General features: G+C 36.9%; 1 protein-coding gene across 3 annotated transcripts in view; it reads right to left on the minus strand.

Annotated features, from left to right (window-relative positions):
• Positions 1–11,400, minus strand: part of CWC27 (CWC27 spliceosome associated cyclophilin) — a 239,368-nt gene that overhangs the window by 153,188 nt on the left and 74,780 nt on the right. The gene's annotated exons all lie outside the window — the stretch shown is intronic.

Consider the following 11,400-nt stretch of genomic DNA (forward strand, 5'->3'; position numbering starts at 1 on the left):
AATTCAGACTAAAATCTAGGAAACATATATATACACTAAATTTCTTTACGATAAGTACAAAAGTGGCATAACAGCTCTCAAAATATAAATACAGGAAATAGTTTTGAGAAAAGGTTAAAAAGCTAACTCTAAGTTTTACAGTAAATGCTTTATAATATTTCTTCTAATTAGGAAAACTTTTTATTTGCTTTTGAAAATATACTCTACAAAAGCTTTAATTAAAGCATAAATATATTAGCATTAAAAAAGCTAAGACAATTAGAACAAATCAATTGTGTCTATAAGTACTGATATTAGGTGGTGTGTGCAAGTAATGTAATTGGCTCATTAAAGGATACTTTTTGCTTTTTTAAGAGAATGTGAGATATCTGTTTAAAAAAAATTGTTAATGTTGGAGATTGCAGTCATCTAAAAAACTACAGAATCTGCATCCAAAAAGAACAATCTGTAAGCTTTTGGCCTAAAGGGGATGGTGATGTTAATAATAATTCCCTGTAAGCCAAGCTTCTTCTTGATAGCCAAATTTATGTTTGACCTGCTCATATTATGGATTTCTTACAAATAGCCTTTTTCTTTCTTTGCTTATTCCTCGGAGACCTAAAACAAGACTGCATTAAATCAAGAAAGAAGTTTCTTCTATACAAACAAGTGTGAGGGAAAATGTCTGAATAAAAAAGGTTACTCCCATGTGTTCAATCTGATAGTTAGTCGTACTTGCATACCCTCATTTGTCTTGTCCTGTTAAAATAAAAAGAACCTGAAGAAGCTTTCTGAAGAATCTTTTTGTGTTCAACCAAATATTATTTGTGAAATGGTCATGATGGAACACTATTTAAGTAGGTACATTATTACCACATTATTCCCAACTGCTCACTGTGTAGGCTTGCTTCGGTTATTATTCAATAAACATTTATCCCTGGGAGGTTAAAAGACGTTCCACTTGTTTGAGCTTCATAGTACTTGGTTTTGATTCATAAATAGAGTATAACTATACCTTACACATTTCTTATACTGCTCTCAAAGAAGCAATAAATTAATTGGAAGCTCCTCATTTTAAACATAGAACAGAGCCCTGCTCTATGTCAACACTATCTATACAAGGTTAAATAGCTACAAAGTACCTGTTTATTATGCCAACATGTTCAGAGAAAGATATATATTTTCTACTTGCAAACACAAAAGTCTCTGAGAATGCTGATTTCACCCATTGCTAACAAAATCCTATTGAAAACATTCTTCTGCCATAATTATTTAGGAGTGAAAACTTTCAGCTCTCTTACTTATTTATTCCCAAATCATTTTTTTTCAAATATGACAACAACAATAAACCTCTTTTTCAAAAGGCCAACAACTGCTAATTGTTAGACCATTAATACTAAGGTTACCAAGCATTTATTCAAGATAGCAAAAGTTTAAACATGACCACACTAACTATAAACTTGGCTCAAAGTACCGGTGATCTCATATCAGCCTGTGGGCACTGCAGGGGAAGAAAGGAGAAGAGAAAAACTAAACACCACAACTCCAAATGCAGTAAACCAGATTCTTTTCTTGACAAGACTCTTTTATAAAAAAACTCCCAAAACCTTAATTCCTAGATACAGTGAATAGTTTTCTTGTGGAGAAATCAGTATGTTTGTCTTTCACAAGTGTTATTTAAAAATTGCTAGAATAAAAGATTGAAGCAGACTGCTAAAACCAGGGATGGTTTATGACCCTAAGCTAGGATATTGATGGGTATTTATGAGAATAACACATATAAGTTAACATCAGTGCTGAAAACTAGAATATTAATAGAGTTACTGCTGTAAGAAGAACTAAGATGTGTCTTCCTTATTTTATCCTAAAGCACAGAATATTGACTCTATTAATAATCTTTATCCGAGATCAAATTTATAAAATGAACACTTTATGAAAATATAATATAAAGTTTTAGTATATCTCAAGCATGAATTTTTACAAAGTAGGTGCTATGTGTAGGAAATTGCACAAGGCACTGAAGTCAAAATGATCAGTACTCCTCACACCCATTAGAATGGCTACTATCAAAAATACCAGACAAACAGAAAATAACAAGTGTTGACAAGGATGTAAAGAAATCAGAACCCTTGTGTACTGTTGGTGGGAACGTAAAATGGTTTAGCACTATGGAAAATAGTATGGCAGTTCTTCAAAAAATTAAGAGTAGAATTACCTTATGACCCAGAAATCCTATTTGTGGGTATATACCCAAAGAACTGAAAGCAGGATCTCAAAGAGATATTTACACACTCATGTTCCTAACAGCATTATTCACAATAGCAACCCAAGTGTCTGCTGATGGATGAATGGATAAACAAAATGTGGTATATAAATACAATGGAATATTATTCAGTCTTTAAAAAGAAGGAAGCTCTTGACACATAACATGGATAAACCTTGAGGACATTATGCTAAGTGAAATAGCCAGTCACAAAAAGACAACTACTGCATGATACTACCTATATGAGGTATCTACAGTAGTCAAAATCATAGAAACAGAAAGTAGAATCATGGCTGCCAGGAACCTGGGAGGAAGGGAAAGTGGGGAGCTGTTTAATGGGTATAGACATTCAGTTTTGCTAGATGAAAATGTTCTGGAGATTGGTTATACAACATGAATATACTTTACTGATTTGTACACTTAAAAGGGTTAGGATGGTAAATTTTATGTTCTCTGTGCTTTACCACATTTAAAAAATTAAAAAAAAAATTAAAAAGTGAATTCTAAGGGAAGGGGGCCAAAATTATGTCAATACTTTGCATATGACAGTAGTCAGTAAATATTTAATAAGTCAATTAACTTCTTGATGATATGCTGAAATAAGGTCCAGAAGTTTTGCACTGCTCCCTCAGAGGAAAGCAGGGGTTCATTGTTTGCGTCAAAAGGAGCCTTAAAGTTCATTTCTTATACTCAAAAATAAAAAGTCCACTCCCTCCCCACCCACACCCCACCGCAGCACAAATGGCAAAGGGCCATTAACTGCCATTTGGAAAACTGTACCGCTCTGTGATATGGCAACCCAGACCCTTTTTGGGCTTGGTCTACCTGTTACAAAGTTTTTATTTATTGTTGAACCCAAAGCTGCCTCCTAGTAACCTTCATTCATTAATTCTGGCTCTGTCTTTAGGAATTCTAGAGAGGACAGAAATAACCTAGTCCTTTCATATGAACATCTTTCAGTATAAAGGGGTTGGAGAGGATGCCATAATACCATAGTCTCTAGTTTCTTTGCTAGCAAGTTCATTAGTCTGTTGCCCTGAAGGACAGGTAATAAGACCCATATAATTCCAAGTCATTTTCTCTTAAAATAGAGTTCAAAAAGTTCTGATTAGAAGTTCAAAGGAATGCGAATTCATTTGAAATCATTTATAATTTTAGGTTTTCCTTCTATTTGAAAATGCAAGCCTTTAATCACCAACAGGGCTTTTCTTCTTGAATCACCAGCAGCCAGAACCTGAAACTCCATTTGGCTCTTCTGTCCTTCCTCCAAGTAGCTCCCAGACTTCTATAAATGCTGTTAGCAAAGTGCTTTAGCCCGAAGGTTGTGACAAAAGTATAGTATCTTATTAGTAGCCATTTATTTTTCATTTGTGTTGGAGATTTTAGCTGTTCAGTGCTTACACACAGTCTAAAGTGATTAAGACTTTTTTGTCACTGTGATGATTGGGCTCATTTGTGTCAACATAAACTGATACTATGTATTTGTTAGCAGCCCATCTAAATTACTGAAGCACTCTAACCAATTACTTATGTTTTCATCTCTGAGGAAATCTCCTGTATTTCAGTACTTGTGAAAGTTTATTTCAGGAATTAAGGAAAGTAATTTAGGTAACATTATCATGTCTTCTAAATTATTTGGATGGACTATGCTCTCTAAACTATATTGACAGGCTATGCCATGCACTGAAATAATTGCTTATAAACTTTTTTGAAAAGTCTAGCTTCACGTACTTAATTGAAATTTTTATTAGCTTCTAAAAGGGTTGAAATTTACCTGAAAGGGAAATGAAAATAAGTATGATAAATTAAATGCAATTAAATTTTCAACAAAGTATTGAGTAAACGAGTATCTACCTACCTTGCACTTACTAAGTGTTCAATAAATCTTAAATCGAAATGAGCAAAGATTTTTACTGTACCTTGTTTAGCATTTAAATTAAGTCATATAATTAAGTTTGATATTTCTCAAAAATTTTCCAGTGAATTTTATTTAAAAGAAAAACCTACATTAGGTACTTGAATGGCTACGACTACATTTCCATTTTGATTTTCCAGTACTATAAAAAGTTCTGTTAATGTTCAGAAAGAGACAAGAAACTAATTTCCTTTTTGAAGCATCTGTGACCTTTCCCAAATCAAAATCCATCAGTTCCTTTCATTTTCAACCTAGAAAACAAGGTTCTTCTCTTCTGTTAGAATTCTTTCAACTACATGCAGATATACCAAAACATTTACATAGTATTTAGTTTTATTGGGATAGAGGGTAAAAAGAAGAATGACTTTTGTGTACCGCCAATCTCTTCTATAATATGTCATTAATGGAGTCTGAGACTAAACTTGCAAACAAAATGCCTTAGCACTTAAAAAAAAAAGCCTCAATATGATTTATTTAGAATTGAGATGCTAAAAAGAATGTTCTCTCATGTATGTAGCAAAACTTTGATTCTATTTTCTCTCGCGTAGAAAGCTATCTTTAACTTTCCCATTGTGGTGAATTTGGAAGTCCATAAAAGGCTCTCTGAGTTTCCTGATAATATGTAGTAGTGGTCTTTTCAGAATCACAAAATAAGTGAAAATAGCAGAGGTGTTAAAAATCTTAGCAAGCTTCAGAGTTTTTCGTTGAACAAGTAAAGCTAATGTCTGACAATAATATTTACTCTCTTCCTTTTCACTGACATATACAACTGACAACCAATGGATGGGGGTTTTCTAAGAAATATCATCTCACAAAAACAGATTCATCGAAGACTCTCTATACGAGACTTTGAAAGATTAAACCTCATAACATTAACATTAATGGAGATTGTTCTCATGTAAATGATCCCTTTAAAGTGAACCATTACAAAGGACTCGACGCTGAGATAGGGTTTATTGGCAAAGGCATTCTGAGGAAGAATTGAGATTTGAAAAACTATACTAGAACTCATCACCTGCTATGCTAAGGAGTTGTAAATTGAATTCTGTTGGCTGTTGGGAGCCATTAAAGAAATATGAGCAAGGGGGGTTGACATGAATAGAACTGTTTTAGGGAAGTCACTCCATCAACATGGTAAAGGCCAGATGGAAGACTGAAAGCAGGGAAGCCAGCTATATTACCACATTATAAGCCAGGGGCCAGCAATATTTCTGTAGAGGACCAGATAGTAAATATTTTAGGCTTTATAGGCCACATGGTCTTGATCACAACTACTCAACTCTGCCCTTGTGGTGTAAAAGCAGCAACAGACAAAATGTAAACAAATGAGTGTGGCTGTGTTCTATTAAAACTTTTGCCAACCCAAAGAATGTCGCTAGCCACCCACTCTACAAGGATTGAGTCATTAGCCACTGCAGTCGCTGACCTTCAACACAGCCTGAAAGGAATTCAGGGTGGAGATCAGGAATGAGGTACTCTGTGCTCTGGGAAAGCTGGCAAAACAGGCCTTCAAATAGTTAGATATTTTCAGGAGAAAATTTTATGAACCGAATTTCTTGCATCTTTCCATACTTAGAAAAGCACTAAAATCATTAACTAAGATATCTGTGCTTCGTAACTAGCAGCAACCTTCTACTGGGATATGTGTTTGATTGCACGTACTCCTTTGCCAAAACCACATATGTGCCGACCTCTACCCTTACCTCTTCGGAGCAGTTCCTCAGAGCTATCTGAGAGGCTGTCTCCCGGGCTACAGTCCTCAGTAAGTCCTCAAATAAAATTGAAACTCATAGCTCTCACGTTGTGTTTTTATTTCAGTCAACACTTTCAGAAACAGGTGATTCATAAACAAATGGCAGGATGGATTTAGTCTGTAGGCTGTAGTTTGCCAATCCCTGTTCTAAGTAAAAAATAAAAACTAGAACTTGGCTAGTACAGTGACAATGAAGATGTAAAGAAATTGATCTTAAAGATTTAAGTGGAAGATCTGGTAGGTTTTGGTGACTGACTAGATGTAGAGGTAGATATTAGAGAAATAAAGAGTCTAGGATGACTTCCAAATTTGTAGCTTGGGCATCTAGGTGGCTGAGGACATGGTTACGGAGAGAGGGAACCTAGGATGGGGAGTAAGTTTGGTAAGAATAGTGACAATTTCTGTCTTGGACCTGTTGAATTTGAAGTTCCTGTGGGACATCTAATTGAGACAATTTTAAAGTGAGGGGATATGATAAAGCAGAAAGGGTAAAGTACAGCATGCTTTTCCACCTCCACACCTCATCAGTCACCACGTCCTGTCAGTTGCTCCTGATAGAACTCTCAAGTTCCTTTGCTACTCCCCACTCCCAGTGCCTTGGTTAGCCCTTTATGACCGGGGCTACTGCAGTGGTCTCAGAATTGGCTCCCAGGCGTCAAGCCTTGGGCCCTCTAATACACTGTCTACACTATGGCCAAAGGAGCCATTCGCCAACATAAATCTGATCATGGCACTCCCCTGCTTAAAACTCCTCAACAGCTCCCCAGCAATGCATAAGCCTTTTTAGGATCTGACTCCTGTCTACTTGCTGACAAATAGTAAGCAGTTAAAGTAGCTCTCTGTTGCTTTATATAGCACACACCGTTACCTGCAGCTGAAAAAACCTGCTCCACAGAAAGACTTACAGAAATTACGCCAAATTATTTCCAGAAGCTCTGCATACATTGCATTTATTTACTAGAGAAAATGGTAATTTTCAGCTTTGCCCTTACAAGGTGTTTTCTTTTTTTAAGGTGACGTTATAAATATCTGGGGCAGCATAAACATTATAGAAGAAGGGCCCTCTGCAATCTGATTGGGCAGGTAGTTATCCTAATTAACTTACAGTTTTATAAATGAACAAGCTGCTTTGTACAAGGAATTTATTCCATCCTAATTTCTTGAATGGTAAATCATAGAAAGATTCAAGTTAATTCAGATTAAGCGTGTTAACAGGACATAGCTTTTACGTTTTGCTGTTCAGTTCAACTGCACCTTTTAATACTTTAAATGTATTATATGTATGGCCCTTATGAAGATATTTGCTGTAATTCTATTAAAAGACTTTCGCTTATGGAAAAAAAAAAAAAGAAATTACGCCAAAAACATGGACAACTCTATATAGATGATGAAAACTTTTTCTTTTTTAACCTCTTTTTGTTTTCCTAAATGTCTTAAATTAGTACATATTATTATTATTTTTTTTAATGAAAAGGGAGAGAAAGTTAAAACACATACAAGAGCAACAACAGATGCCTTTTTCTGCCAACTCCTTCTGCTCAGTGCTTGCGAATGTTCCATCTTCGCACCTGTTGTCCCGTGAGGACAGTGCTCTGGGGCAGCGGAGTCATTCCTCCCCTGTCTGGCCGCTGCCCGTCCTCCTGAACACCCTGCAGAGTTCAGTTCTCCGCCTGGCACACGCAGCTACTTGTTCCTACTACACTGACTCCCAGACCCAGACTCGGAGATTTGGCTCAGGAGAGGGCAGGCCTGAAGGGCTATGTCCCTGGCAGGGAGCTCATCTGCAGTAGTTTTCTCCCCAAAAGAGTCCTTTGAGATTAGGTCTGAGAAAATCTATAATTTGCAGTCTTCTGGCCACACATGGCCCTGCTCAGGCAGTTACCAGGCCCCTTACAAGAAGTGTCAGGATTCTTCTTTGTTCTATCTCCTTTGGGCACTCAATCAGTTGCCATGTCTAGTTGCCATTTCTTCTTTTACAATCAACTCCCCCCCCCCCAACCCCTATCTTTTCCTTTCTATGTTCTTTTCAAGTGCTTTAATCTTTCCCTGTATAACTGCCCCAGATTCCTAACTGAACTTTTCGCCTCCAGTCTTCCACTGCTGTAATCCATGTTATGAATGTAGCACTCAGAAACCTTAAATAACCCTCCAAAGAAAGCTGAAACAGTCTGCCTCAGACTCCACTCCAGCCCAACACTTCTTTCCCCAGTATTTGCCTGTGGAGATAGTTGGGCCTCTCCCAGTTCCCTCACCAGACCTCGTGCTGTCCAGCTGCCAGGTACTTTCTCAAATCCCCTCCAAAACGGAATGACCTCCTTCTACCTGTCTTTATCCTACTCAGGTTTTAAGGCCCAGCTAAATGCTACCTACTCTCTTAAGCTCTCCTTGTTCACAAAAGTCAACTTGAATTCTTTCAACACTGCCTACACGATAATACTTAACTCCCCAACTTCTGTCCCCTACCCCAGTATACTGCCTTTTACTAAAGCTATTTTACCCTCATTTTCTTCATTCGTGGAATCTTCACAGAGGCCAACATAATTCAATGTACAGTAGATGAATACTGAATGAATGTTTCTTCTCAACAAATGTTTCAAGGACCAAGACTTTGTCTTCACATCTCTAACCTCTGTACATCTAATTAAGGACCTAATGAAATTACTTAATAGATATAAGTACTTCACTTATTCACTCATTCAATAAATGTTTCCTGAGCACCTAGTATATGTCAGGCACAGAGGTTAGGAGTTCACAAAGAGGACTGAATTGAAATTATGAAAATGGTCTTTCACATAAGAAGATCTGCCCCTGACACAGATCTCCTAAAACCTTTGTAATTTCCTGAATGATGGGGGTGAGAGAAGTGGCTTATACAGAGCTCCTAAATTCCCTGGAATTTCCTGGGTGATAGGAGTATCTTTGGTTCTAATGAGGCAACTGTTGGTGGGCTAACTGGATAGCTTCAGGATGGGGACTGGCACCAGAAAGGTCAAACTGTGATTAGAAGCTTGGTACTTTCAGCCTCACCCTCCATCCTCTGGGGAGGGAGGAGGAGCTGGAGATTGAGTTAATAATCAATCATGCCTAGGTAATGAAGCCTCCATGAAAATCCCTAAACTATGGGTTTTGGAGAGCTTCCAGGTAGGTGAAAGCATCCATGTGCTGGGAAGGTGGTGGACTCTAAACTCCATGGGCACAGAGGCTCCTGTGCTCGGGACCCTTCCAGATCTCATGCTATGTACCTCCTCATCTGGTAGTTCACCTGTATCCTTTAAAGAATCCTTTATAATAAACTGGTAAACAAAAGTGTTTCCCTGAGTTCTGTGAGCTGTTATGGCAAACTACTGAACATGAGAAAGGGGATGTGGGAGCCCCAGGTTTGTAGCCAAGTTGGACGGACAGAAGCGTGGGTAAGCTGGGAACCCACAACTTGCGATTATAGTCTGAAGTGGGGGGACAGTCCTGTGGAACTTTAGCGTAAAAAGGCTATAGTATAAGAAAATATGTGATTGGGCAGGGAATGGAAGCTGAGGAGTAAGCATGTATGAAACCTGTAGGGTGTGTGTTAACTCTGTGTAGTAAGTATCAGAACGGAATTAAATTGTAGGACACCCAGTTCGTGTTGGTGAAGAATTGCTTACTGTGGAAAACCCACACATTTGGTGTCAGACGTGTTGTGAGAAATAGTTTTTTCTTTTAAGGTGCCACCTCGCATTGTTTTGAAAGATTCTTTTCCTATCAAAGAAGAGAGAGACCAGGCAGCTTCTCAGTTCCTCTTGAGTCAAGTTTTCATAATATCATTATTTTTCATAAGTACCCTAGGCACGTGTGACCACATCAAATCTGAGTATGAAAATCATTCTAAATCCAAACAAATTATTGCATATATTTGGCTAATTTAGATTAGCATACTTCTGTTCCTTCTCTCTGATGCAAAAAATCAAGAGCTTACTAAGTTATTCTAAGATTCAAAGTTATAAATTTCAGCTTTAATACTTAGGGGGAAATGGGCTTTCCAGAACACTTTTAAGTTAAGAGGCAGAGGACACCTGTGTATTAACTCTGCTCTCTCCCTCTGGATGAGAAAATGTCCTTGCTGACGCTGAGTTTGGTTCAAGAACCAGGAGTCTGGTAATTATAAACATTCCCTTAAAAGGAAGTCCACAGATTGTTAGTTCAAGTTCTTCTGGAATAGTGATGAAAATGGAATAGTACCCAGATTGTTAGTTCTTTTAGAAGAGTGAATCTAAAAGGGTAGTGACATAGCAATAAATGAACTTTTCCTGATTCAGGGACCCTGTCTCGCACGTATACTGTTATTAGCAACTGCTGATCCCTACCATGGGCTAAGAGAAGCTATGCTGAGATATGCTGCATCCGCTTCTGCCCTGACTTTACTTCCGATAAAATACTGGATCTTTGGTTAATTTAATAGGGAACTTGAGCTAAAAAGCACACATGTATGTACATATGTTATCCTCCTGTCAATCTACAACCCACCCAAAACACTGTACTTAACTTAGAGAAAAGCTAAAACAGCAAAGGCAGTCTAATTGCTTCAATTAAATAAGTAATGTTACTTATATTACTCAGGAATATATCAATGACGTGATCTATACTAATTGTGGAGAATGCTCATTTGATTAACTGAAGAGAGTTACTCTTAAGTAGGGAGTACTCCTGCCCAGGAAACAAAATGTAGATAATTTGCGAATCTCTAGGAAAAACGTAGTGTTAGTAAGGTGCTTTTTAAGAGATACTTCAACTTTTTAGAAATGATGTCTCAAAAGACAGAAAATGTTAAAAATATCTTCCAAAGGAAATACTGTTAAAAGTTTTCAACTTCAAAAATACTTTGAAAGGAAAAGAGTTTCTAGAACCAGCAACAACTACTTCAGATTTTATATTTTGGAACAAGTTCAGCAAAATTACACACTAAATAAGTCGTAAAGTTGTAAAACTAAATAAGAAAGATCCCTGTGAGTGGTGTTTGGTTTTTTTTTGTTTGTGTGTGTTTTTTTTTAATGTCCAACATGGAAAAAAGAGTGGTAAAATGGATTTTGTTAAGCCTGGATTTCTTTCTTGTTGGCCTAAGGACAAGCCGTTTTGCTATAGAGTAAAAGATAAGACTAACACTAGGTATTAAACACGACTTCACTGAAATCTTTTCTGGTTTCCTTATGAAAAAAAAGACTGATTAAAATCTTCTCCTGAGTTTTGAAACCACATTTGGCAGTTTAGTAGCCAAAGTAAGCAATGGAGTCACATTAAAAACTTATCAGTGTACAGTTCTTTTTAAAAGTTAACTAAAATAAAGTAAGCTATTGAAGATTTTAACATCTTTAAATCCCAGTTCAACAACCAAAAATGTAGTTACATATGATAAAGATTATAATAGTGCCATTTCACCTCAAAGGCATTAGAATTCCTTCCAGAAATAAAGTGAGCCTCTGATATGTCTATTTTTATGCAAAAAAAAAAAAATTTAAA

The sequence above is a fragment of the Balaenoptera physalus genome (genome assembly GCF_965194825.1).
Source record: "Balaenoptera physalus genome assembly, chromosome: 3".
Classification (NCBI taxonomy): Eukaryota; Metazoa; Chordata; class Mammalia; order Artiodactyla; family Balaenopteridae; genus Balaenoptera; species Balaenoptera physalus.